Source organism: Panthera tigris, chromosome C1, assembly GCF_018350195.1.
Source record: "Panthera tigris isolate Pti1 chromosome C1, P.tigris_Pti1_mat1.1, whole genome shotgun sequence".
NCBI lineage: Eukaryota > Metazoa > Chordata > Mammalia > Carnivora > Felidae > Panthera > Panthera tigris.
The window spans coordinates 151,956,166-151,982,996 of NC_056667.1; the positions used below are offsets into that span (position 1 = coordinate 151,956,166).

A 26,831-nucleotide genomic window follows, 5' to 3' on the forward strand; every position below is an offset into this window, starting at 1 on the left:
ATTAAACAAGGACAAGAACCAGTCTCACAGTGTTATTTACAAAAAAAGAAATAAAAATTTTATTTTATGTTAAATAAATGCAAGGTATTCAGCCTCTGTATTCTGATATATATAAATATATATATTCTTATATTTTACTTATATTACATTATATGTTATATATCATGTATTACTATGATAATAATTAATGATTAATATATAATTTAATTTAAAGAATTAATTTGTGGGATTGACAAATCCAAAGCCTATAATGTGGAAACTTATGCAGGAGTTAATACTACAAACTTGAGGCACAATTTCTTCTTTTCCAGGAAACCTCAGTATTTACTCTCACAGCCTTCAACTGAATGGATGAGGCCACCTGCGTATCAGGGGTAATCTTCACTCAAAGTCAACTGATTGCAAATATTAACCACATCTACAAAACACCTTCACCGCAACACCTAGATTAGTGTTTGATTGTATAATTAGGTACTATAACCTAGCCAAGTGATACATAAAACCAACCATCACAAGTATTCTTAATATACTCTTGCTAAAAAATAACAAAACTGTTTTTTTCCATGGTACCCAGGGTTCATTTACTTAGGTAATGTCCATTGTTACCTACGAGAGACATCATTATGTGGTGAATGAGGCACGGGCCCTGGGGCTGCACTAACTGTATCCATATCCTGGCCCTACCATTAGTGGTGTGACCTTGGACAAGTTACTTAAGTTCTCTGTGTCTCAGTTTCCCTGTCTGTAAAATGGAGTTAATGAGAGTATCTACCGCATTATGCTGTGAGTGTTGATTTAGCTAATACTTGAAAAGAACTTTGATTAGTGCCCGCCATATAACCATAAATGCCCTTATAAAAATTGTGAAATAATGCTTAGACTTTAAGGGTCAGGGCCTCTTGAAGCAAAACAAAGTAAGAATGACCAATTGTAATGCAAATGGTGTGAAGCAGATATCAATTCTATGAGATTAGAGGAAAAAACTATTAATTCTGCCTGGTTGCTAGTGGTGGACATGGTCTCTATGAAAGTTTGAGTATGTATCCAAACAGAAGAGGTATAGACATGGCAAACATACGGATAAAACTTGTATTTTGAGATTCTTAGGGGATTTCTTAAACCTAATAAGCTTTCAAGTTTTTTCTTTTTTTTTTTTTTTTTTTTTTCAACGTTTTTTTTTATTTATTTTTGGGACAGAGAGAGACAGAGCATGAACGGGGGAGGGGCAGAGAGAGAGGGAGACACAGAATCGGAAACAGGCTCCAGGCTCCGAGCCATCAGCCCAGAGCCTGACGCGGGGCTCGAACTCACGGACCGCGAGATCGTGACCTGGCTGAAGTCGGACGCTTAACCGACTGCGCCACCCAGGCGCCCCACTTTCAAGTTTTTTCAAAGGCAGATACATGGACATAGTTAAGATTGTCTGCCTATTCTAGCACGTTAAAAACAAAATTTAAGAGTTACTACTCTCAGATTGTATATTGATTCAAAATAATGATGCTCACTTCTATTTACATAAAATATAACTTTCTTCATGTTATATTAGAGAACAAACACTATAGCAGTCCTGTCACTAATCATATGAAGTGGAACATCGGTGGGTTACATATACACCCAAGCCTAAGTGGTCCCCCTTATCCACAGAGGATATATTCCAAGACCCCTGGTGGATACCTGAAACCACAGATAGTACTGGACCCCATCTATACTGTTTTTTTCCTACACAGACATACCTTTCATAAAGTTTAATTTCTAAATTAGACACAGTAAAGAGACTAAAAAAAGAACCAATAATTAAGTAAAAAAATAATACCCTATAACGAGATAGTTAGGTGAATATGGTCTCTCTCAAAATATCTTGTGTGTCCTGTATACACCCTTCTCGTGATGATGTGAGGTGAATACCTACATTATGAGATGAATTGGGGTGGGTGGTAGCCATTGTGACATAGCCTTAGGCTACTTTTGACCTTCTGATGATAGTTCATAAAGGAGGATCATCTGCTCCCAGACTGAGGTTGAGTGTGGGTAACTAAAGCTGCAGAAAGTGAAACCATGGATAAAGAGAGGACTATTGTATTGGAATTCCTAGATGGCCCGAGTTACTTAAGCCAGAGTTTCAAATCACGCAAAGCAAACACCTGCCCCCAGGCACACATTCCTGTCACCCACTGAACTCACCGAAGTGATCATGAGGTTGGTTTTAAAACTGCCTGTCGTTTTTGCACATTGTCTTTGTATGCACCACCAATTCAAAGAATCTATTTATTGGTTAGTTAGTTTTTTGTCAGTTTTCCTTACTCTATTGAAACTCCATGATAACAGCGTCCATCAGAACGTCAGGACCAAAAGTTGATCCATTTCTGTTATAGACTAGTGTTTCCCAATTCAAGAAATATATGAACCACTTCTAGTGGGATAAATTACCTTGAACTTGAGAGATTATCTGTGCTAGACCCAAGAGGGCCAAAAATGGCCAGTTTAAAACTAAAGTCTTAGAATAAGCAAATATCTTTTATTATTTTGGCAAAATGAATGTTTTCTGTTTCTAACTAGTTAAAAGTGTGTGTGTGTGTGTGTGTGTGTGTGCTTAAATTCTCATAAGAATGAAAATACAACATTTAGAAAGTTTCATGGGCTGCCCAGCAATATGTCCTCAGACTTCTGATGGCTCAGACATCAGTCTAGAAAACAGTAGTGTAGACATTTGCAAGTTCATACTGGTAATTGTGTCAGGGGAGAAATATTTTATTCACATTATGAAGCAGCAATGATAGGTGCCAGAGTTAATCCAACTTTCTAATATCTTCTGTAGTGACAGAAAGAAAGGAGTAAAATGAGTCTACCTTACCTAAGGTTAGGTAGATTATATGAGTTAAATAATTTGAGAAAAATCTCTTCAGTAAACAAGCTGTCATCATCTCAACTTTATTATTATTTCATAAACATTATGGGAGAGAACATTTGACCAAATCATCACCACTCTTCAAAAATTGTTCCCATTTCACTTATATGAAAGTTAACTTAATATTTACGATTCTAGGGGCGCCTGGGTGGCTCGGTTGGTTGAGCGTCCGACTTCGGCTCAGGTCATGATCTCACGGTCCGTGAGTTCGAGCCCCGCGTCGGGCTCTGTGCTGACAGCTCAGAGCCTGGAGCCTGTTTCAGATTCTGTGTCTCCCTCTCTCTCTGCCCCTCCCCTGTTCATGCTCTGTCTCTCTCTGTCTCAAAAATAAATAAATGTTAAAAAAAAAAAATTAAAAAAAATATTTACGATTCTAGGTAGCAGAGAAACATCAAAAATTGGCCAATGGAAGATAACATGAGTAGGAAAACATCTTAAATGAAATTGAAACATAATATCAGTAATTTCTTTTTTTTTAGTTTTGAGTTTTTTAGTTTTTTTATTTTACTTTTTTTTTTACTTTTTTTATTTTTATTTTTTTATTTTGAGAGAAAAAGCACGCATGAGAAGGGGAGGGGCAGAGACAGAGGAAGAGAGAGAATCCCAAGGTTCTTCATTGTCAACATAGAGCCCTACGTGGGGCTCAATCTCACAAACTGTGAGATCATGACCTAAGCCTAAATCAAGAGTCGGACCTTAACCAACTGAGCCACCCAAGCACCCCAATACCAGCAATTTTTAAAAGACCTAAGGAAAGCACTTTGATAATGAAAAGATGTACACTGAACTACTATTATATATCTTAACTTAAAACAATTTAAAGTTGCCCAATACCTTTTTTTTGTATTTGTAGATATATAAAAGAACTTGATATAAATTTATATTTATATGAATTCGAAAATTTGGTTCTTTAGACCAGAGATACAATGTATGAATGAAAAGGCAGAAGATGAAAAATCTAGATACTTCAAAGAAAATAGTATCTATTAAAATTAATAAATACTGAAAAGTTTCTTTTCTTTTAAAAATTTAACACACCAAATAACCTTCATATTGTTTTTACTGCTATCATGTATTCAAAAAAGCTTCAAACACCCTGTTTTACAGAATATAAAAATTTTATAGGAAGAGGAAATGCATAGAAATAAAGCAAACATATAATAGCAGTAATAATTAAGAGAATTAAACCTTTATATTTGTTTAAGTGCTCTCTGAAGAGCTTAACTACTCCCTACGATAACAGCAGGAGCATAGAGAGAGGCTGGGATCCAGAGTGGTTTCTTAGCCTGTAATATTTATTCATTCAAATATTTGTCGATTGTTTAGTTTTGCCTAGGTACTACAAAATGATTTGAGGTTACTCAGATGGAGAAGATACCATCTATGCCTTTTGGAGAGGGTGGAAAAATCACTCATATTAAAAGCAAATGCAAGGGAAAAGTGATATGTGACATATAGGTAAAACTAAAATTCTAGGAATGCTGAGTAGCAGGCTCTGGAAAACAGAAGTCTTCATGGAGTATGAGTACATGGCCTTTGCTTTGAAGGATGAGTCCAATTTGACCTTTGAGAAGAGCATTCCAGGCACAAAGCTAAGGGAATCAGGACAATATATGAAGATTATAGAGTTTAGTATGGCTAGAATATTCATTTTACATCAGAAGCTTAATGCTATTAAAACAAATCCCTTACCCTTCTGTTTCTTAATTTAGTCCCTCTGTAGTCTACCATGCCGACATAGTTATCGAGTGTTTCCTTAAAAAACACCCCAAAATGTAGTGGGTTCTAATAATAACCATTTCTTCTGCTCACTATTCTAGAGATTGGCAACTTGGATTTCCATCAGAGGTGTGGTTTTCTGCTTTGAATCAAACTCTGTGTTTTTGTCTGGGCTTGCTCGGGAATTTGTAATCAGTCAGCAAAGTCAACTAGAGGCTGGGTCCTCTAGGAAGACCCCACTGGGATCACTCAGCTGTGTCTGATGTGTCATCCTTCAGCTGACTAACCCGGATTCTTCACATGGCAGCTGGGTGGGTTTCAGAAAGCCAGTAGAAGCCTAGGCAGACTATCACTTCCATCACATTCTATCAGCCACAGTAAGTCCTGAGTCCAGTCCAGATCCAAGAGGTGGGGAAATAGAATTAACCACTGATGGGAAAAGATGCAACATCACATCACAAAGGCTATGGATACAGAAAAGGATGAAGAATCGGGGCCATTAGTAATCCATCTGTCACACATGCAGTAAAAAAAAGACAAGTTATTCTAAAATATTTAGAAATAGTCCATTTTTCTAAGCTAAATACTGGATTTTACTTCAGCAAGTATATGTACACATAAGCATGTAAATGCAAACACAGCCATTCCACACTCTTATCCTTAGAAAATTGGGCACTGTTTCTGTCTGCTTTATTTTATAGCTAATTTTTTTTCCAGTCACTGGCAGAAGCAGTAAAGGACTGGTCAAAGTGTTTTATTTTCCTTCTTCAATTCAGTGTCTTTTAACTTATCAACTGTCGTTACAATAAAGGAACATCAATTAATGCTAAATTACAAAGGGATTCTTGTGGGATTGCCTATTATAGCTGCCCTGATGCCAAAACCATTCAAAGTGATAAATGTTTTACACTGAATACCAAATACACTCATAATTATTTTGCCATTTACTAAAAGTGTTGCCAATCTACCTTTGATTCTAAAGAAACTGCACATCTTTATCCACTCAAATATAAAATCTTGTGCTCATGAGATCTACACAAAGACCCTTTTATGTGGGTCAAAAGGATGCTTCCCCCATGCCCATTTAATATGTTTTCTCTGAAGTTCTCTATGCTGCCCTTAGGGCCATCCACATACTGATGATAAGCATGTAACTTGCATAGCAAACTCCCTCCCTCCCAACCTCACATCACAATATCCAGAGTTCAGTATGTCCCATAACAAAATGATATATTTTTGTATGCTCTACACATACAGCTAAGGTATTGCTTTGTGAATAGAGCCCTACAATATGGATACAGTTTACCAGGAACTTAGCATTTAAACGACTTTCATCTTGACAATGACTGACATGTCTCGCTGAGAATATTATATATTTAGAAGATACTTTTTTTGAAGGCTCCGTACTTAAGAATCATGTCTCATCATATTCAGTGAACTTCTGAACTAAGTCTTAAATGTTTAAAGAAGGGTCACAAAGCCACTCTGCTACAAAAGTCTGCAACTTGCACCCAACTCGTATCACAGAAGAAATTCATGCATAGAATAATTTTTCCTAAGTTTTATTTCCATTTAAAGAAAAAAAAGGGGGGCTCTTCTACTTTCAGCTTTGAATATTTATTACTGAGAGGAGAGCTCGTGCTGGAGTCAAACAAAGTGAAAGACAAACTCTAGGGGGGGAAAGTACATCACACTCTTCATAAACTTTGTAAGAATTTCTCCAACACATGCTTCTCCATTTATACAACAGATCAAGGAAGGCTAGAATCCAATTTCAAATCAAATAACCCCCATATCGATGTGCAGGATAGTTGACAGTGCACTCTCATCAACTCTGTGCTTTCTGGTGGGTAATGTGCACAGTGTAACTTAGAGTAGCCATTTGGCAGAAAACCGCTCTAGTCAAATTGAAATAGCCTTTAGAGGCTTGGTTAGAATGGAGACCATAATGTATGCTTGTCATTTGATGAAAAATAGTGCGTTTAAATTAAGGGGAAAAAAATCCTGTCGTCCAGATCCGAGCTTGTACAATGACACGAGTGTCAAGATCTTATTTAAAAGTGTTAAGGTACAGTACTGCTTGGCTGCACAATTTGCAAGGAAACACGGGATCATGTGCCGGGGACTGAAGATTTGCTGCCTGATAGCAGCCATCGGGAGTGATAAAATATGTTTCTTCCAGATAATTACTTGCTGCTCAAGGAAAGTGGCATTTCTAAATTGATATTTCAATGCAGCATAAACAGATTATGCGGCACAGGTAGACACGGGCTAGTTTTTGTCACGCGATTGGACTTGGAATCACTCAATGCCACATAAAACTAATTCTGTTTTATGCTTACAAAGCAATACAACTTCTCCGGAGTTAAGAAAATGTCCACTTTTGTGAATATAATGAAAGATTTGAACCTCAGATGGCAAAAGAAGAGAAGTTGTGGGTCTTTTTTTTTTTTTTTGACAGTTTAAAAGGATTTTAAGAATATTCATGCTAGTAAAAGCTCTATACACATCTAGAAATGAAGCAGTTCCATGGTATTTAGGATTTCTCAGTTTGGTTAAGGAATGATTTATCTTCCAGGTACCATGCTAATGGATTTATATGCACTTTGTTTAATTCTTAAAGCAGTCCTACGAATCAGATAATAGTATTATTCTCATTTTACAAGTGAAATACCTAAGGTGAAAGACGTTAAGTGACCTAAGGTCTCACACGTGTGAGGCTAGACGCCAAACTCAGGTGTCTGACTTGAAAATTGTGTTATCTAATATTACGCACTGCGTATGTTCACAATTAGAGTTACCAAGAAATATAAGCTTGTTATCCGTGTATATAAGCAAACATGCTATGAGCAAAGAATACTAGAGAAGGTAACAGCTTTTCCCGCTCTTATCCTAATATCTTCGGTAAGTAAAAACTCACTACAGAATGGTGCTAAGTACTGTAAAATCCTCATTTAAAGACAGCCTTGGCCGCCCGAGTCTGGACAACTACCCTACTTTTTTCTACTAAGAAATCGGTAAACATTAGAAAGGTGGAGTAATACATACTCCAGCCTTACCAGCGTGGAGAACAAAATATGATATTGTTTTCATTATTATTTATTCAAAGGAATACAGTTCTGGGCCCTCAGCCAATCCTCTTTCAGCGAGAGCGTCTTTTCTGAAGTTGCCATTGATGTAAGTTCCTCAGGATACAACGTGAGGAGGGGTTCCAGCGGCTGCCATAGGCCAGGTTCCATCCTTCCAGTTCACTTCCCTCACCCCCAAACACACATAAGAGCGGACTCCACTACCCAGACCGCACAACCGTAAGAGTCCATATCACTTAATTACACAGAGCAACCTCCACTCTATTCCAAATCGCTTCCTCTTGAGGTCTGCCTTGGTTTGCTCAGGCTGCCATAACAAAATTCCAGAAACTAGGTGGCTTGAACCACAGACATTAACTTTCTCACAGTTGTAGAGGCTAGAAGTCAAAGATCAAGTTCTGGTTTCTTCTGAGGCCTCTCTCCTTGGCTTGGAGCTGGCCACCTTCTCACTGTGTCCTCACATGGTCTTTCCCCTACGTGTGTACTTTGCCGGCATTTCGGTGTCCACATTTTCTCTTCTTTTAAGGACAGCAGTCATTTTGGATTAGGACCCATGCCAATGGCTTCAGTTTTACAGAACTATCTCTTTAAAGGCCTCATCTCCAAATACAATAATGTTGTGAGGTACTGGGGGATTCAACATATGAATTTTGTGGTGGGAAACAATTCAGCCAATGACAAAGTCCATTTCTACCTTCTTTTAAGATTCAGTTGGACCCATTTTAAACCACACTTACCATTTGTCATATCTATAAGGTAATTACAAATGATCACACTCTAAATGGATATTTGACTTATATGTGTGCAAATAAAGAATTTGTCTTAATGTGTTTCCTGAAACAAAGATACTATGTCCAAATATAAATATATAGTATCTTTAGGTCCTCCAACAGCGAGTCACTTTCAATTGTCGTTCTCTTGAGTGGAAATGAGGTCCAACTTCAGGTAGTATCTTACTAAAGGGACAAAATTTAGTTATGTGATTTGCCAGCTGCTAAGTGTTTTTTGTGCAATTTTATGGTGATATGAAGGAGTGAACTTGAACATACCACTTAATGACTTGATGTCTCAGTTTCCTTGTCAATGACATAAAAGTTTTGGATTTTGATGACTTCCAAGACAGTTTCTAACTATAGAAGTCAGTGATTTGGGACCCAGGGCAAGTGATGTCTACATTATTGTATCCATTTTTGAGAGTGAAGCCCAGTTGGCTTTCTGAATTGCTACCCCAACTGTGACATAAAAAAATAAGCCTATACATGAAACTAACAACTTACAGAGTTACAGAATTCTCTCCAAAATTAATGGTGAAAGTTATTTTGGTTAACTTTAATTATTCTGTTAGATAAAGATAGGTTCCCCTCTAAGAAACAAGTAATTATTCTTGTATCAGTTAATTCGCTCTTAAAAATTCCCAAGTACTTGGGTTCAATTATGTAGATATATCTTAGTGAAATTCATGCCTTTTTTTTCCTTATAAGAATCAAAACATTGATTAGAATTCACAGAAAGAAAGTTCTTACCCAAATGTCTTACTCCACATCTCTCTACCAATCATTTCTGTTTTCCAGTGATAAATATCTTCAGCAATCTTTGCAATTTCTTCTGGTATTTACCTCACTATCTTACTTAGAAATGCTTAATACTTCTATCAATTTTATTTTTTATTTGTTACATTTTCAATTGAAAAACTAGAGAGAAGAGTATAATGAGGATACATATACTTACCTACATATTTAACTATTATTACATTTTCCAATTATGCTTCATTTTTTCTGTTTTGTTAAAAATTATTTTGTCATTGCTTGATTTTTTGAATGTTTATTTTTGAGAGAGAGAGAGAGAAACAGAGCATGAGCAGGGGAGGGGCAGAGAGAGAGGGAGACACAATGCAAAGTAGGCTCCAGGCTCTGAGCTGCCAGCACAGAGCCCGATGTGGGACTCGAACCCATGAACTGCAAGATCATCACCAGAGCCAAAGCCGTATGCTTAACCTACTGAGCCACCCAGGTGCCCCTGTCATTGCTTGACTTTTAAAAATTGTGACTTTCTACTTTAGATGATTTTAGCTCTAGTATGTTCTCCACCTTCCCTACAATTATTGACTTATCTTTCCATTTGTTTAGTTTTATGTAACCCACTCTTTCATCCCTAAATTCTCCAACAGAACTCAAAACACAGTTTTTGTATATTCAAACATATCAGGTTTAATTATAGCTTAAGTCTGGACTGGTTGCCAGGACTGTAACACGGCTATTGACCTAGTACTTCCTGTATTATTTCTCTGGGAACATTTCTCTCATTTTTTTTTTCTGGTGTTTAATTTATGCCTTTCTTTTTTTCCCCCTTTTGGTTATTTTGGTGGACCGTGCAATTTAGAAACTTTCTAGAAAAATGGAACATAGAGATACCATATGTTTTCACTCTTATGTGGATCCTGAGAAAGTTAACAGAAGACCATGGGGGAAGGGAAGGGGAAAAAAAAAAAAAGAGAGGGAGAAAGTCAAACCATAAGAGACTCTTAAAAAACTGAGAATAAACTGAGGGTTGATGGGGGATGGGAGGGAGGTGAGGGTGGGTGATGGGCATGGAGGAGGGCACCTGTTGGGGATGAGCACTGGGTGTTGTATGGAAACCAATTTGACAATAAATTTCATATTAAAAAAAAAAAGAAAAATGGAACATAGGAGGTAAATATTTTGAAGTTGTGCATGACTAATTAATGATAAAATGACTTTACAGTTGATTGATAATTTGGGTAGTTATAGAATCTTGGGATGGAAATATTATTCCCTTGGAATTTGAAAGGATTTGGTCCATTGGTTTTAGTTTCTGGCAAGGCTGTTGACAAATTTGATGCTATTCTGATTTCTCATCATTTGCATAGGTCTGTTTTATATTCTGTTAGCTTTTAGGATCTTGTCTTAATTGCTGCTATAGTAAAATATCACAATAATGTGCCTTGGTGTGTTTGTTTTATCATTCATTATACTGAGTCTGTTCTAACCGTCCATTTTTGTCTTTTTAGTCTGGAAATTTGTCTCTAACTTTTTTACTGATGATTTTCTCCTTGCCGTTTCTTTTGTTCTCTCCTTTTGAAGTTTTCATGATTCTATGTTCGTTTCTCTTTTTTGCTTCTTTCTCTCTCTGTCTCTGAGATTTCCTTGACTTCTTTTTTTAAACAACATTAAAATATCTACTAACATATTTTGTATTTTCCCAAGTTCTCATTTTGCTGGAGCCTTTCTGCTCATCAGTATCTCATCTTTTATTCTAGATTACAAATATTTTGATCTCTGACACTGTGTGAAGTGGATGGAGGGTTGGAGAATGCTCAGAATTGTCAACGTTCTTCGAGGTTAGTGAGCTCAACCATTTAATATGTGGACTATAAATACTTCTTTTTTTTGTAAGCCTTCTTGATATCAGTTGTGTTTAATCTCACAAACCCAAGTTCATGATGACCTGGGAAGAGTACTTACCTGGCTAAATGGGTAGAAGAGAATTGGGAGCTCATTTGTTGCCTATAGACTTCATAAAACCCTACTGTTTTCCTCAATTCTTTTCTCCTGAAGTCCCTAGTATCTTTAATTTTCAATCATATCCAGGATTCTGCTTTGTGTTTTCGCTTGTTCTTTGGCTTCTGGCTCTGCAAGCAGTTAGTTTTCACTTTTTCCAAACTGCCAAGTCCATTATGAATCATTCACCCCCATTTGACTTTCCAAAGTCGTGTTGACATCCATTATAGATGATAGAATATTCTGTTGTGTTCTTTTCTTTTCTTTTTTTTTTTAGCCTGATCTATTTCTTCTTAATTTAAAAAAAAAATGAGCAAGTAACCAAGCTTTCCTGACATTTTAGTGAGGTTTTGGAGGGAGCAAGAATAAAAAATTCAAGAAGTGATACTTAATATTAAGTATGTATTTTTTCCTAAGGATTTCCTGGAAATTATATCAAAGATAATCCATCATAGGTTAAGATATCAAAATAAGAAAAAAGCTACACCTTTAAGTTGAATCCATCCCTTTAGCTATTAATGTCTCATTTAATGAGACACTAAAGTGTCAATAAGAGATTTTTTATTAACTTTTTCTAAATATTTAGAAATGTCTCTTCATCCTCATATCTTACTTTATCCCATCTCTTCAAAAGGTAGTTGGCACTCAGGGTCTAACTCTCCTTCTTTTGGTCATTAAAACCTGAAGTCAAGTTCATATCATTTCGAAGCACTCATCAATTTAAACTGCTCAAGCCACAAGCCTATTTCGAGCCGTGATTTTTTGCCCCCTCTGAACACTTGATACCTTTCTGCTCTGACCCTTCAGAAGTATCTTCCCTCTTGCTTTCTGTTCATTCTGGTCCGACTTTGCCTAACTGCCTTTCTAGTCCTCAAAGCTGGGCTATTTGCTGTTTACTGTTCCCCCGAAAAAAATCCAGTGGAAGTCGTTGTCAGTGTCCCACTCTAGGTCCCCTGGAATCACTCTCACGCTCTTATTATACATAGTCTGAATGTTTATTCATTTTTGACGGAGAGAATGGGCAAGCAGGGGAGGAATAGAGAGAGGAAGAGAGAGCACCTGAAGCAGGCTCTCCGCTGTCAGCAGAGAGCCCAGCACGGGGCTCGAGCTCATGAACCGTGAGATCATGACCTGAACTGAAGTCGGATGCTTCACTGACGGAGTCACCCAAGTGCTGCCTCGTATACATAGTCTAAATTACAATCCGTCAGTAGATAACTTCCAAACCCCTTTTTTTTTGTATGCTTTTGCAAACCATTCACTTACGCTCCAGATCATCTTATCTGTGAGGGAGTTCCTCATAAATGTTTTATCAAAAGCTCAAATTCAATATACCTAGAGCTCCATCCAATCTTGCAAGGATAGCCCACGTCATCTGTGCTAGAGCTGGCTGGTGCAAAATGGCTTCCATATCACGTCTGGTAATTGGCATCAGATACCAGCTGAATGCACTGAAGTGATTGGCCGTGGATCACAAGCAACGTTGCCCAGGCTTCTTCACATGATGGTCACCGGATTTGCTGGAGCTGCAAGAGGAGTTACACCCCAACACTTCTTTTTTTTTTCTTTTCTTTTTTTTAAGTGTATTTATTTTATTCAGAGAGAGAGAGAGAGAGAGAGAGAGAGAGAGAGAGAGAATCCCACGTGGGCTCCACACTGTCGGCGCAGAGCCTGACACGGGGCGTGATCCTATGAATTGTGAGATCGTGACCTGAGCCGAAATAAAGAGTCAGATGCTTAACTGAGTCACCCAGGTTCCCCCACACCCCAAAACTTCTTAATTATCTGCTTATGTCGCATTTACTATTGTCCAACTATCCTAAGCAAGTCATATAGCGAAACTTAGAGCTGACATCAGAGGAGCCTATTCAAGGGCATGGATATCGGGAGGCACAAGCCAACTGGGTACCATTAATAGCAACAGTCTGCATCCCTATGCAAACCACGGTGTTCTCATACTTAATGTTCTCACCATCCTCCTCATCATCCAAAAGTGAAACTTCCATATTTCACCCTCTCCTAAGCACATCATGAACTTTCCTACCTTGAGTTTTAATTCATGAGATTGGATTCACAGCAGTTCTTTCTAAAGATGCAGCTTCATGAGGCTCACTCAGGTGTTTCAATTCATAATCGCCATGGGTAAATCTCAGAAATGTCCCAATTTGACTGGGCCCCTAGAATACTCTTATGCACAATGAAGTTTGAGTATCCCTGCTCCAGTCTATTCGTGTAAACGTTTTAAATATAACCCAGGCATGAGATTTTTAACTAACTTGGGAGTCACAGGTTTTTAAGGCTATGATGATGTTCATCAGAAAATATAGAAATCTCCTACGATTGTAAACGGTGTAAATGTGGGTCTATGTAAACTTTTCAGTGCCCATAATTTAGATTTGGCCTAGCCTGCTGGTTTGCTCTTGAATTCCTTTATTGGCCTCTCATGTTTAGTCACCCACCGAATTCAGTCTCCAGACAAGTTTAGAACGGTGCTGTGGAGAACAGTGTTCTTTCATTTAAATTCCATTCCTCGGGTCTCTCCCCTGCCCTCCCGCTCTAGAACTCAAGAACAAAACTGTTCTACATTTGTAAAGGAACCAAAGTTGCAAAGTGCTTTCACATATGCGTTAACTCGTCTGATCCTCCAAATCTCTCTGTGATGAATTAAATCAACTCTAAGTATTCCATTTTATAGAGCAAGAACCTGGATTCCTCAAGGGCTTGTTACTAGTTGCAATAAATTGAAATAGGATTCAGATCTCCTGCCGTGCCTAGCACATGACTGTGCCTAGAACATAAAGGGTCTCACTTAAGTCTCCACAAATTTGGACTCACCACAAAGGTTCCTACTTTTCAAATATGTGGGGAAATCCCACGGGGAGAAGCAAGAATTGTAACATTAACACTCAGCTCTTCGATCCAAACTCAAAATAGTCCACCTTGAGGAACATGTACTGCAATTTATCACCTGCTGCGAAGGATAGACGTTTCAAAGCAAAACAATTGCTGCGTAGGAAAAATGCATTCAAAAGTTTGGCGTTAGTCCATAATGCGTGAAAAGGGGTGGATGCTTTTTTGTTTTTTAAGGCTGGATGTTTTTGAGGTTCGAAATTGTCTCTGTTCTTCTACTACCAGTGCTGTGTTTACAAAAGAAAGAAGAAAATAATTTCCAACGGCACAACTTGCTACACTGTATTCAAAAGCACATGAAACACGCTAGAAATTTAAACCAACTATGCAAACCATTCAAAAGGACGATGTTATACCAAAGTGCTGCATGTTGGGCTGTAAGTAAAGTTTGTAGCAGAAAGTAGGCATGTTGGTCCCCTCTTAGCATAGGTATCCCCTCCTTCCTGTTTAGGGGAACCTAGATCTAAAATCCTGCTGGAAATCATATTTCTATAGGCTTTTTTCCCCCTAACTAGACAGACTGGCATTTCTTAAGCTCTTGACAGCTGGACATTACAAATGTGACAACTCAAAGATGTGCAATAAGTCGTGTAGGAGAAAAGACACCTGATAGCTCTACTCAAACACTCCAGGATCACCTGAAAAGGAAAAAAAAATACCATCAGTGGGCAGGAACAGCTGAGTTTTATCACTTGCTAATTTGTCTACTGTAAGGGATGTTAAAACTGTCATGTTAGAAACACCACTTGGGTTTTACCTTCAACAAATATTGCATAGATTGTTGAAAAATAAGTAAAGTAGAGATAAAATCTGTTTTTTATGGGAGTTAGATACTGGGAGAGGCCAGTATCTTGAACTCCACTGCGGGGCAGGCCATTGCATGTAACTCTTATGGACAGAATACTCTGGCACATAAGCCAGATGTGACCCAGAGAGGTGTTTTAACAGTGCAGGAGGTTTCCTTTTAAAAATAATAATATCTGTTAACATAGGGCTTACAGTTCCTCTATGGTGGAATAGGAATACTCCACTTTGCCAGAATTCCTACCCAACCTACCTCTCATTTAAGTTTGCCGGGCCCCTGTGGCTAATTCAAGTGTTTCTCATTCTCCATTTAAGGTAACCAGAGACCCAAGTCTCCTAGCAATTTCTCTTCCATCACTCATCTTACCTAGTTTGTAAGAGGTTGCTGTAGAGCTCCCTTGAGAATAGGAGTGTGTATGATGATTACATTATGAGGTATTAATCACTGTGTTGTTAATAAAAGCAAAAATTACACAATAGCTAACAGGGGATTGGTTAAATACATTAGGACATATCCATAAAATGGAATACAATCTTGAAATGACTTTTGAGAGGAACATTCATTGACAAGTAAAGACATTCATGAACACAGATGAGGGAATGGCCACCATCAGTACGTGGAGTGATGTGCTGGAGTGGCTCATATCCGCACGTAAGAACCACTGTGCACATCTCTCTCCATCTTGTCCTTCAATGACTTTATATTAGTAGCTGGAAATCAGCCATAGTGAGAGTATTTCAACACAGAAATTGGCGAGTGCTACAAATCAGAGCTTTATTTATTTTTCTGGAGAGTAGGTTGTGCAACATTGACCTGCATACCACGATCATCATATTTTTTAATATGGGAAGTTGGGTAGGTATATATGAACACAAGAAAATGGTGGGAGTGCTCTTTTGTGAAGCCCGTAATACTGTTATGGTATTAACAGTGGAGTTATCCTTTCTTTTTTCTTCTATTTGCTTGTCCTTTCCAGATATTCTTCAACAGGTATGTCACTTCTATATTTTCTTAAAGTGATGCAATTATGTCTAAATAAAAAGTGTCCCCTATATAATGAACTTACTAAATGGCAACACTTCACTGACCTATTTCTACATTTTGTGAATATCTCAAATCTCAACATTTCTTGGAGAATGCCTGAGATTTAGCTAGGAGCTAAATATCTCAAATGAATTCACATTTACCCACAACCCCCTAAGGTTTTCAATAAAGTCTCAAGTATAGTAGATGAGCTATCAGGAGGATAAGACTATGGAGGATAAAAAAGAAAGCAAAGCGCTCTTCTTTCAACAGTGCTCAAGGCTTGAGACAGCCTGAGCTGTTTGAAAGAGTCCTGACCCCTAGGGCTCTGGGTGGCTCAGTCGGTTAAGCGTCCTCCTCTTGATTTCGGCTCAAGTCATGATCTCACAGTTCGTGGGATCGAGCCCCTCATCAGGCTCTGTGCTGACAGCATGGAGCCTGCTTGGTATTTTCTCTCTCCCTCTCTCTGCCCCTCTCCTGCTCATGTGTGTGTGCACGCACGTGTTCTCGCTCTCAAATTTAATATAATTTATTAAATAAATAAACATAAAAAAGGACGTGTACTGACCTAGCATAGTTCTAGGTATCCCAGGGGTGCAGAGATTGTCCTGGTTTAAAGGTTTGTGGCATGTAGGCAGACCAGCAACACTGGTATTAGCAGGTTGGGAGAGGTAGCCAAGAAGGAGGGGCAGGCATGACCATGGATCATTTAGTTCTGGTTGTGACCACTTTGGGTTTCATTACTCCTGACATCAGTGTCAGGTTGGAGTCTAGTTTGTCCCCCACTAGACACGGCCTCAAATGACTCAGACCGTGTAAGTGCACAGCCAAGTACCCAGATCTAACTGTAAATTTGTTAGTTTTCTTTAAATAATTCCTGTGTATAAATATACCGTGACACGGAAAAGTGATCACAGAGATCCTGAGAGGCCTTTGCAAAAGCTTTTAATGTAATATATTCTGTAAATATTTTTCAAAATCGGGGTGCCAAAGGGTGTGTGTGGAAACCTTTGCCCAGTGCTAGATGTATGTAAAAGTAGAGAGAAACTGGTAGTATTTTAAGCAAGAAGAAACATGACACATCTCTATTTAGAATCTTAAAACTTTAAGCCCTTTTTCCTGGCTCTCTAAGAACACTTCTTAACTTGTTTTCAAAACTGTACATTCACTGATCTAAATTCACCCTTCAGAGAATTAGCCTTAAATTTGTTATCCCTGAAATGCTCTCTACTGGCCGCCACGTGAGTTCACAGTCCTGTGCACTGGTGGTTAATAAATAACCTCAGGGCATTTTTGTTTGTTTGCTTGATTCTTCCCTTCGGCAAAAATTTCTCTCGGACATTATTTTATCTTTCTGTATTCCCTATTCCGTTTTTCCTTGACTGTGCTGCTTTTTTGCCTCTTGTCATAATTATCTGTAATGCTGAGTCAATTTTGAAAGTAAGCCCAGATCTGCCCTAGAGGTGGCAGAATTTCTGTGGTGGGTAAGTGAAATGATTGCTCCATATAACTTTATAAAGTGTAAAGGCCTCTGAGATGAAAGGAGCTATATAAATGTAAGGCTGTCATTTTAAATTGCCATTACCGTTTGAAATTCTCAAGAGAAGCATTACTGAAATCCGGCGTATGTACCATATTAGATTGCTTAATATCATTAAAGCATGTGCAGCAAATGAAAATACCAATTTCCTCTTATATGTGGTGCGTGTTTAAGGCAGCGTATCCAAAGCTGGCATGTTCACAGCTCATTCTGGCATATTAATACTCACTGGAGGAAGCAGAAGCTAACAAAGTACGAAGACAATGGTGCTTCCCTAGCCTGGTGATTGCCGCTTGTGTGTGTGTGTGTGCTTGTGAAGACAGAAACAGATTTGTGAAACTAAATGAAATGAGACGTATACCACAGGAGGTTTGATATGACCTGCAGAGAAGCCCGGGCAGAAACCTATAGCATATCACTATGTGATTTATGTTTAGCTTCGGCAATAAGGAAACCGAAAAATAATATGTGTTTACAACAGCAGCAAAGAATTGTAAGAACAGAAGAATTATCAACATGGTGAAAATGTCCTGCCCTCAACGTGAGACCAGCTGTTTTTGTCACCTCCGTTTGCAAGTTTGTTTTAGGAAAGGAGAATGCTCCGTGTTATTGGAGCCATGCACAACCTAGCAAATGCCAAGAAATAAGCAAGTGAGAGCGAGGCATCGGTGGCAAATTGGAATCTAAGGCCTTTTGTGCTTGTTAAATGGTGGAATGATTATAATTGGAAAAAGTGATGTGCATTAGTTCTGAGTGAATGTACAAGAAATGACAAGCGTGTAACTTAATGATTACTTCACAACACTCAGGACTGCCTTCTAGTCTCGCACCGAAGAGTTCAGCCCTACAGCAGAGAAAGCCACATGCTTTCTCCTCCTATTCATGAGTATTCTCCACAGGTCACATGGAAATAACCCTGAAGTGATAAGTCTTGGTTTAGGAAGTCTGCTGCTTAAGCTGGTGTAAGTCATTGTGACAAAGATCGGTGGGATGTATTTTTTCTTTTCCTTGCCAACCATCACAATCCTTGGCAAGCGAATGGACAGGATCTTGTTTTAAAGGAAATAGCATATGTTTACTCTCCCGGGGATAGGGAGGATATGAGAAAGTTTCCTGAAAATCAAATCTAACATTCAAATGAGCGAAAGTGCACCACCTTTCCCTTCACTGGTAAGATAGAGGTCTACACAGAAGGGTGATTTTACAATAACATCAAAAGCGTGTCCTTAATTTTTCTGTATACAAAATTTACTGTATGTGATTTTGCTGTATGTAAGTTAAAAAGTTTGAAAAGGAAAAAAAAAAGATGATTTTCAAAAGGTTTCCGTGGTGACACAGAAGTATTCTTACAATGTTTAGAACCTAAAGTATAAATAATAACAACAATTAAAATAAACTCAATACACTAAATTATTTACTAGAGTCAATGAACACATATAAAGAGCCAGGATGCAGAGTCTATTTCGTTTTACCCTGGGGACTGGATCCGGAGCTGGTGTCTAACCGACGCTATGACAAGGGAAGGCTTGCATAGGTGCATTCTTCCTAAAATCCAAATCAAGTCAAAACGAGTTTATGATTGCTAGTTATAAACACAGCTTAAAGACTGGCTCTAGAGTGAGAAAAGCATCATTTAAGAGAGGAAAAACCGTCATCAAAGTGAGAGGAGTGTATGAAATTCTCTTACATACTGTAATGTGGAAGGTGAGAGTTCACCCCGAGATGTACTAAGGAATTTCAGAAATTCCTCACAAATGTTCACCAAGTTCCGCCAGTTGTCACGAGGTGGCATGATCTGTGACAGGGCAAAATCAGGAAAGCTGTTTTACTGAGGTCTTTTTCGGTGCTAATGATGTCCTCGAGCGAGGAATACTCCACAACACCGGGAGAGCCATAGATGTATTTATTCTCTCTATAATTAAAGTTTCATATTTTTATTTAAATCCATATCTTCAAAACATAGGATCCCTAAATGCTTTTGCCAACATTTTGAAAGGATGTCCCTTCTACTACTCTGAAAAGCCCAGTGATATTCAGTGTAGCAAAATTTAACAAGAGGGTTTTCTTGGCATAGAGGAAATAAAGTCCCTTATTATGTCTCTCTTTTTTTAAAAGTAATCTTCATTTAGATATATGATTTACTGTGGAAGGGTTTAATAAGAGAGCTTTTCTTCTCCCCTTTTTTAACATCTATTAGTAGGATGAAGTGAAGATAGTTATGATGGAGAATATATTATCAAGACCACCGTGCAGGTAATATCCTGCATATTGAGTCTAATCACCCATTTAAGTTAAAGTAAGAGTTGTTAAGAATATGGAGACTCTCACTGTAATGATTAGTGATGAGAATCACCTAGATAATGAAATTAGTATTGAGAAACATATTTTTAGGCAGAATGATTATCTTGGGAGATTGATTAAAAGGATAATTGAAGAACAATGTAACCTTTTTCATAGTTATCAAGTTGAACTTGGTTAAGGTAATTTATCATAATAGTGTGGCTATGACAAATCATAAAAGGCCCGGCCACTGCTTAAAAAGATGTTTATTATATATTAATCCAGACATGTTGTCATACCAATGAAATATCTTCAATAAAAATGTGGAGGATGATAAGTGTAGTGGAACAATATCTCAAGCTATCTCAATAACTCTTGAGAAGCAGCTGAAAGGAGTTTGCAACGTATGGAAAGAGGATTCCTAAAAAGGAACCACAGTTTAATGGTGCTGTTATCAACAACAGAAGAAACTAACTGCTTCAGTCTTGAAATATTAACAAAGATTGCATGATAATAATTTCCTACTTCGGAAATAAAACAAATATGAAATGCTTATTTCCAATCAGTCATGAGAATAGATAGAGGAATTCATTAACTAATTGAAACTGGAAGATAAAAAATGGCAAGATGTTCCTTGCAAAAATCTGCATTGGCTTCGTGCTGTCTATAACTGGGTTTTCTTGCCACTTACATTTTTGGATAACTGAATTATTATTCTTTCACCGTCTGGTTTTAAATGTTCGTTTTTTAATTAATATATGATGAAAGTTAACTTTTTTCTTTTAATTAGTGGACTTTTTAAATGTTTGTATTTTAATTACAGTTAGTTAACATATAGTGTAATATTAGTTTCAGGTGTACAATATAGTGATTCAACACTTTCATACATCACCCAGAGATCATCACAAGGGCCCTCCTTAATCTCCATCACCTATTTCACCCATCCCCCACCCACCTCCCCTCCGGTAACCATCACTTTGTTCACTATAGTTAAGAGTCTGTTTCTTGGTTTGCCTCTCTATGTTTCCCCTTTGCTCATTTGTTTTGTTTCTTAAAATCCACATGTGAGTGAAATCATATGGTATTTGTCTTTCTCTGACTTATTTTGCTTAGCATAATACTCTCTAGCTCCATCCATGTCACTGTAAATTTGCTATATATATATAGATTATCACATTCTCTTTATCCATTCCTCAGTTAATGGACATTTGGGCCCTTTCCATAATTGGCTATTGTAGATAATGTTGCTATAAACATCAGAGTGTATGTATCACTATGAATTAGTATTTTTTTTTTGTCTTTGGGTAAATAGTGCAATTGCTGGAACATAAGGTAGTTCTATTTTTAACTTCTTGAGGAACCTCCATACTGTTTTCTCCCATGCTGTGACTGCACCAGTTTGCATTCCCACCAACAGTGCGTGAGGGTTAATTAATAGACTTTATTTTTTTAATGTTTACTTTTGAGAGAGCACAAGTGGGGAGGGGAGGGTTGGTGCAGAGAGATAGAGGGAGACACAGAATCTGAAGCAGTCTCCAGGCTCTGAGCTGTCAGCACAGAGCCCGACGCGGGGCTCTAACTCACGAGCTGTGAGATCATGACCTGAGCTGAAGTTGGACGCTTAACCAACTGAGACACCCAAGTGCCCCAATAGACTTTATTTTTTAAAACAGTTTTACGTACAGAGAAATTGAGCAGAGGCTATAGAAAATTCCCGTATACTTCCTTCCTTCATCTTTCCGCACCACCTCCCCAACAGTTCCCTCTATTATTAACATCTTGCATTTGAGTAGTGTATTTGTTACAGTTAATGAACTAATATTTATACATTATTACTACTATTAAGGTTCACTGTGTTGTAGAGTTCTATGGGTTTGCCAAATGCATAATTTCATGCAGTCACCATTACAGTATCATACATAATAATTTCTCTGCCCTAAAAATCCCCATGTTCTACCTCTTCATCCCTCCCCCAACACTCCCAACCCCTAGCTGCCATTGATTTTTTTACTGTCTCTATACTTTTGACTTTTCCAGAATATAATGTAGTTGGAGCATAGAATATATGGTCTCCAGAGTTCCTTCTTTCACTTAGCAGTATGCATTTAGGTTTCATCCGTGTCTTTTTGTAGCTTGAGACCTCTTTTATCAGTGAATCGTTGAATCCTTATCTTATTATTGTCTGGATGTATCACCATTTACTCACCTAATGAGGGATATCTTGATTGGTTTCAAGTTTTGTTGACTATGATTAAAGCTTCTATGAACATTCACGTACAGAACGTTGTGTGGACATGTTTTCAATTCATTTGGGGATGTAGGAGCACAATTGCTAGATTGTATGGAAAGATTGGGTTTAGGTTTGTAAGAAACCGCCAAACTTCCTTCCAAAGTGACTGTATAATGTTGTATTCCTACCAGCACTGAATGAGTTTCTGTTGTTCTGTATCCTCACCTACATTTGTTATTTGTTTTAGATTTTGGTCTTTCTAATCAGTACATACTGATATAATAGTGGTACATATTGTGTACTCTTCTATGAATTTTAACACACATATATATTTATCTAACTATCATAATCAAGATACAGAACAATTCCACCATCCCAAAAAACTCCCTAATACTTCCTTTTAAATCATCCTCCTTTACTCCTAACCCTTGGTAACCATTGATCCATTCTCCATCACTATTCTTTTATCATTTCATGAATGTCATATAAATGGAACCCGACATCATATAACTATTTAGGTTGGCTTCTTTCACTAAGAATGATGTCTCTGAGATGAACCCAAGTTGTTGCAAATATCAATAATTTGTCCCTTTTTATTTATAAGTAGCATTCCATTGTATGTAGGTATCATAGTTGGATTTTCCATTCACCCATTGAAGGACATTTGGACAAGGTTGGGCTTTTTGCTACAAAAAATAAATGTACTATAAATATCTATCTATAGGCTTTTGTGTGGAAATGTTTTCATTTTTTCTAGGGTAAATATATGCAGGAGTAGAATTACTGGGTCATATGATTAGCATATGTTAACTTTATATATATAACTGTCAAATTATTTTCCAGCATGTCTCTCCCATTTCGCACTCCCACCAGCTATGATTGACAGTCCCAGTTGATCTACATCCTCTCTAGCACTTGATATGGTCGTTATTTTTATTTTAGTCATTCTAACTGTTGTGGAGTGATACCTTATCATGGCTTTATTTTTCATTTTCCTAATGGTTAATGATGCAAATCATCATCAGTGTGCTTATTTGCCTTTTCTATATAGTTTTCTATATACTTTATGCCTTTCTAGATGCCTTTTCTGTTTACTTTTTAAAAAGTGTCTTTCAAGTCTTTTGCTTATTTGGCTTGCTTTTTAAAAAATTGTTGAATATATAGTTCTTATTGTTCTTTACATATTCTGGATATATGTCTTATGTCAGGTATGCGATTTATGTATATTATCTTTTATAGATCATGTATTTAGTGCCATGTCTAAGAAATTTTTGCCTAACTCAAATCATAAGGATTTTACCAGATGTTTTCTTCTAATAGTTTCATAGTTTAACTTTTTAACTTTAACTCAATGATTTACAGTAAGACCTCATAAGAGTCCAGAAACATGCATGTAATCCAAAGCACTTGTATATCAAAGGGAATTTCAAGACTACTGGCTCAGTTGTGATCATGTGACATTCGGCATCACATACTACTTGTATTGCAAGACATCATTCATTTATCGAATTAAAATTTATCAGAAATGTCTTCTTGTCTTGTGGAACACTCGCAAAACAAGTTACTGGCAATCCAAGGTTTTACTGTACTTTGAATTAATTTTTGTGTAATGATCATAATGTAGTTCAAAGTTCATTTCTTTGTATATGGATGTACAATTGGTCTAACGTTATTTGTTTAAAGACTGTACTTTCTCAATTAGATTATATTTGTACCTTGGTCAAAAGGTCAAAAGGTACAAATATGTCAATAGACCATATTTGCATGGGACTTTTTCTGGATCTGTTCTGTTCTATTGATCTATGTCTCTACCTTTTTGTCAATATCAATCTGACTTGATTACTGTAACTTTAGAATAAGTCTTAAAATCAGGTAGCGCAATTTTATTCCTTTTTCAAAATCATTGTAGTTCTTCTAGTTCCTTTCCCTTTCCATATAAATTTTACAATCAGATTACCTATATCCACAAAGAGACCTGTTGGGATTTTTACAGGAATTGAGAAAAGTTTGTAGATTTATCTGGGAGAGAATTGGCATATTTACTATATCAAGTCTTCTAATCCATGAACTCAGTATGCCTTTACCTTCATTTCAATCTTGTTTTCATTTTTTTGTAAGCATTTTGTAGTTTTCAGCATGCAGATTCCATATGTAAAATAGATTTATACCCGTGTTTCTTGTTTTTTTTAAATGTTAAAATGAATATTTTAAATTTCATGTTCTAAATTCCTCACTACTGCTATATAACAATAGCAATATAATTGATTTTGGTGTGTTGACTTTTTTTCTGTAACTTTGCTAAACTCACTTACTATTTCTAGGAGGTTTTTTGGATATTCCTAGGGAATATTTAATATGAACAATCATGTTCTCTGTGAATAGAAATAGTTTTATATCTTGCTTTCTAATCTTCTGCATATTTTATTATTATTACTAATTGTTTTGCCCTATAGCTCTGCCTAGTACTTCTAGTATGATGCTGGACTGAAATGATGAGAGTGAACAACCTTGTTTTGTTCATAATTTTATATCACCATTAATTATTATGCTACCTTTTTGGAAGGGGCACAGGAATAGATACTATTTACCCAATTGAAGAAGCTCACTTCTATTTCTCGTTTGCTGAGAGTTTTTATCAAAAATTGCTATTTAATTTTGTCGTGTGTTTTTTCTGCATCAAGTGATATGATCATGTGGCTGTTCTTAGACTGGTAATATGAGGCATTAAATTGATTTTGAATACTAAGCTAGGTTTCTAGTCCTGGGGAAAAATCTGACTTAGTCATGGTATATTATTCTTTTTACATTTTTCTGGGGTTTTTTTAATGTTTATTCATTTTTGACAGGGGGAAGGTAGGTACCGAGAGAGTGGGAGAGAGAGGATCTGAAGCGGGCTCTGAACTGACACCAGAGAGCCCGATGCAGGGTTCAAACCCACAAACCATGAGAATATAACCTGCGCTGAAGTCAAACACTTAACCCACTGAGCCACCCAGGCACCCTATATATTTCTGAATTTATTTGCTGACAGTTTGGTGAGGATATTTGCATCAGTATTATCTATGTTATTCATTTTATACTGCCTTTGCCTAGTGTTTTAATATTAGGATAATGCTGGCCTAGTTGTGAAGTGATCTATCATCTTGCAATCTTCTGGAAGAGATTGTATAGCATTGATGCTATTTTTTTTTTCAATATTTGCTAGTGAAATCACCTGGCTATGGAGATTTTTTTTTGGAAGATTTTAAAATATGAATGCAATTTGTTTAAAGTTTATAAAATCATTCAGGCTCTTTATTACATCTTGGGTAAGTTTCGGTGGTTTATAGTTTCTGGGGAACGGATCCATGTCTTCTATGTTGCTGAATTTATGGATGAAGAATCATTCATAGTATTTCCTTATTGTTTTTAAATGCCTGTAGTGATACCCCATTTTTCCTTCCTGATACCGATCATTTGTGTCCTTTCTTATTCATTTTTTATTAGCCTCGCTAGAAGTGTATCAATTTTATTGAACTTTTTTAAGGGCCAGCTTTTGGTTTTATGGTTTTACCTATTGCTCTACTGTTTTAGATTTCACTGACTTCTTCTGCTTTTTTTATGCACTTCCTTCGTGCTTTGAGGTCATTTTTACTCCTCTTTTTCTAGTTTCTTAAAATGGCAGCTTAGATGGTCAAATTGAGATCTTCTTAAAAAAATAGCAATTAATACTAAAAATGTCCCTCTAGGCATCACTTTAGCTGTACCCATACATTTAGATAAACTGTGTTTTTATTTTCATTCAGTTAAAAGTATCTTCTAATTTCCCTCTGGACTTCTTTGTCTAATAGATTATTAAAACTGTGTAATTTCCAAGTATTTGGGGAATTTCCTCTCAACTATGTTATTAATTTCTCTTTTTATGATCACAAATCTTTGTATCAGAAATAATGTTTTGTATCATTTTAAATCCTTAAAATGCATTAAAATTTTTTATGACCCCGGATATCTGCTATCTTGGTGAATTTGTTCCGTGTGTACTTGAAAGGAATACATATTTGTGCCATTTTGGGGATAGGTATTCTACAAGTGCCGGTTACATCCAGTCAGGTTGTTGGTGGCTTTGAGTTGTTTTCTATCCTTGCTAATTCCCTGTCTGTTATTTTTGTCAGTTGCTGAGAGAGGTATATTTAAATCTGCAACTACCAACTGTAGTATTTCCTATGTCTCCTTTCAATTCTGTTAATATTTGCTTCATCTATTTTGAAGTTCTGCTGTTACATATGTAAGATCATGATGTCTTAGGGGAATCAATCCTTTTATTATTATAATAATGCACCTTTGTATCCTTGGTCATCCTTTGCTGTGAAGTCCACTTTGTCTGATATTAATATGACCATTTTAGCTTCATTTTGATTAGTGTTTGCATGCTATTGTTTCTTTCATGGTTTTACTTTTCACTTACCTTTACTATAACATTTGAAGTTTCTTGTAGCCAGCAAATAGTTCGGCCATATCTTTAAATCTATTCTGACGATCTCCTTCTTTGATTTGTATTTAGACCATGGTTTAGCATCATTATCGCCACGTACAGGTCTATCATACAGTTGTTTGTTTTCTGCGTGACTCCTCTGTTTTCTATCCCTATCTTCCTCCTTTCTTGTCTCTTTTCTGTTACTTGAAAGTTTTTAGCCTTCCATTTTAATTTACGTACTGTGGTTTAACTATATATCTTTACATATATTCTAGCACATGATCTACATATTATAATACATCTACTTGACATTTTACGATACATGGAATTAGAATTTCATCACTCCAGGTGGCATGTAG

General features: G+C 36.9%; 1 long non-coding RNA gene across 4 annotated transcripts in view; it reads left to right on the forward strand.

Annotated features, from left to right (window-relative positions):
- Window positions 1-679: 679 nt before the first annotated feature.
- The window catches only part of LOC122241362, a 39,813-nt gene continuing 13,661 nt past the window's right edge, over window positions 680-26,831 (forward strand). For 3 of the 4 annotated variants that reach the window (XR_006221455.1, XR_006221457.1, XR_006221454.1), the window contains exons 1-3: window positions 2,046-2,196; window positions 7,734-7,801; window positions 10,991-11,071. This is a non-coding gene — a long non-coding RNA (uncharacterized LOC122241362). Of the gene's footprint in view, window positions 784-2,045; window positions 2,197-7,733; window positions 7,802-10,990; window positions 11,072-26,831 lie in introns of those variants that run through there. The other variant, XR_006221456.1, reaches the window with a different exon arrangement.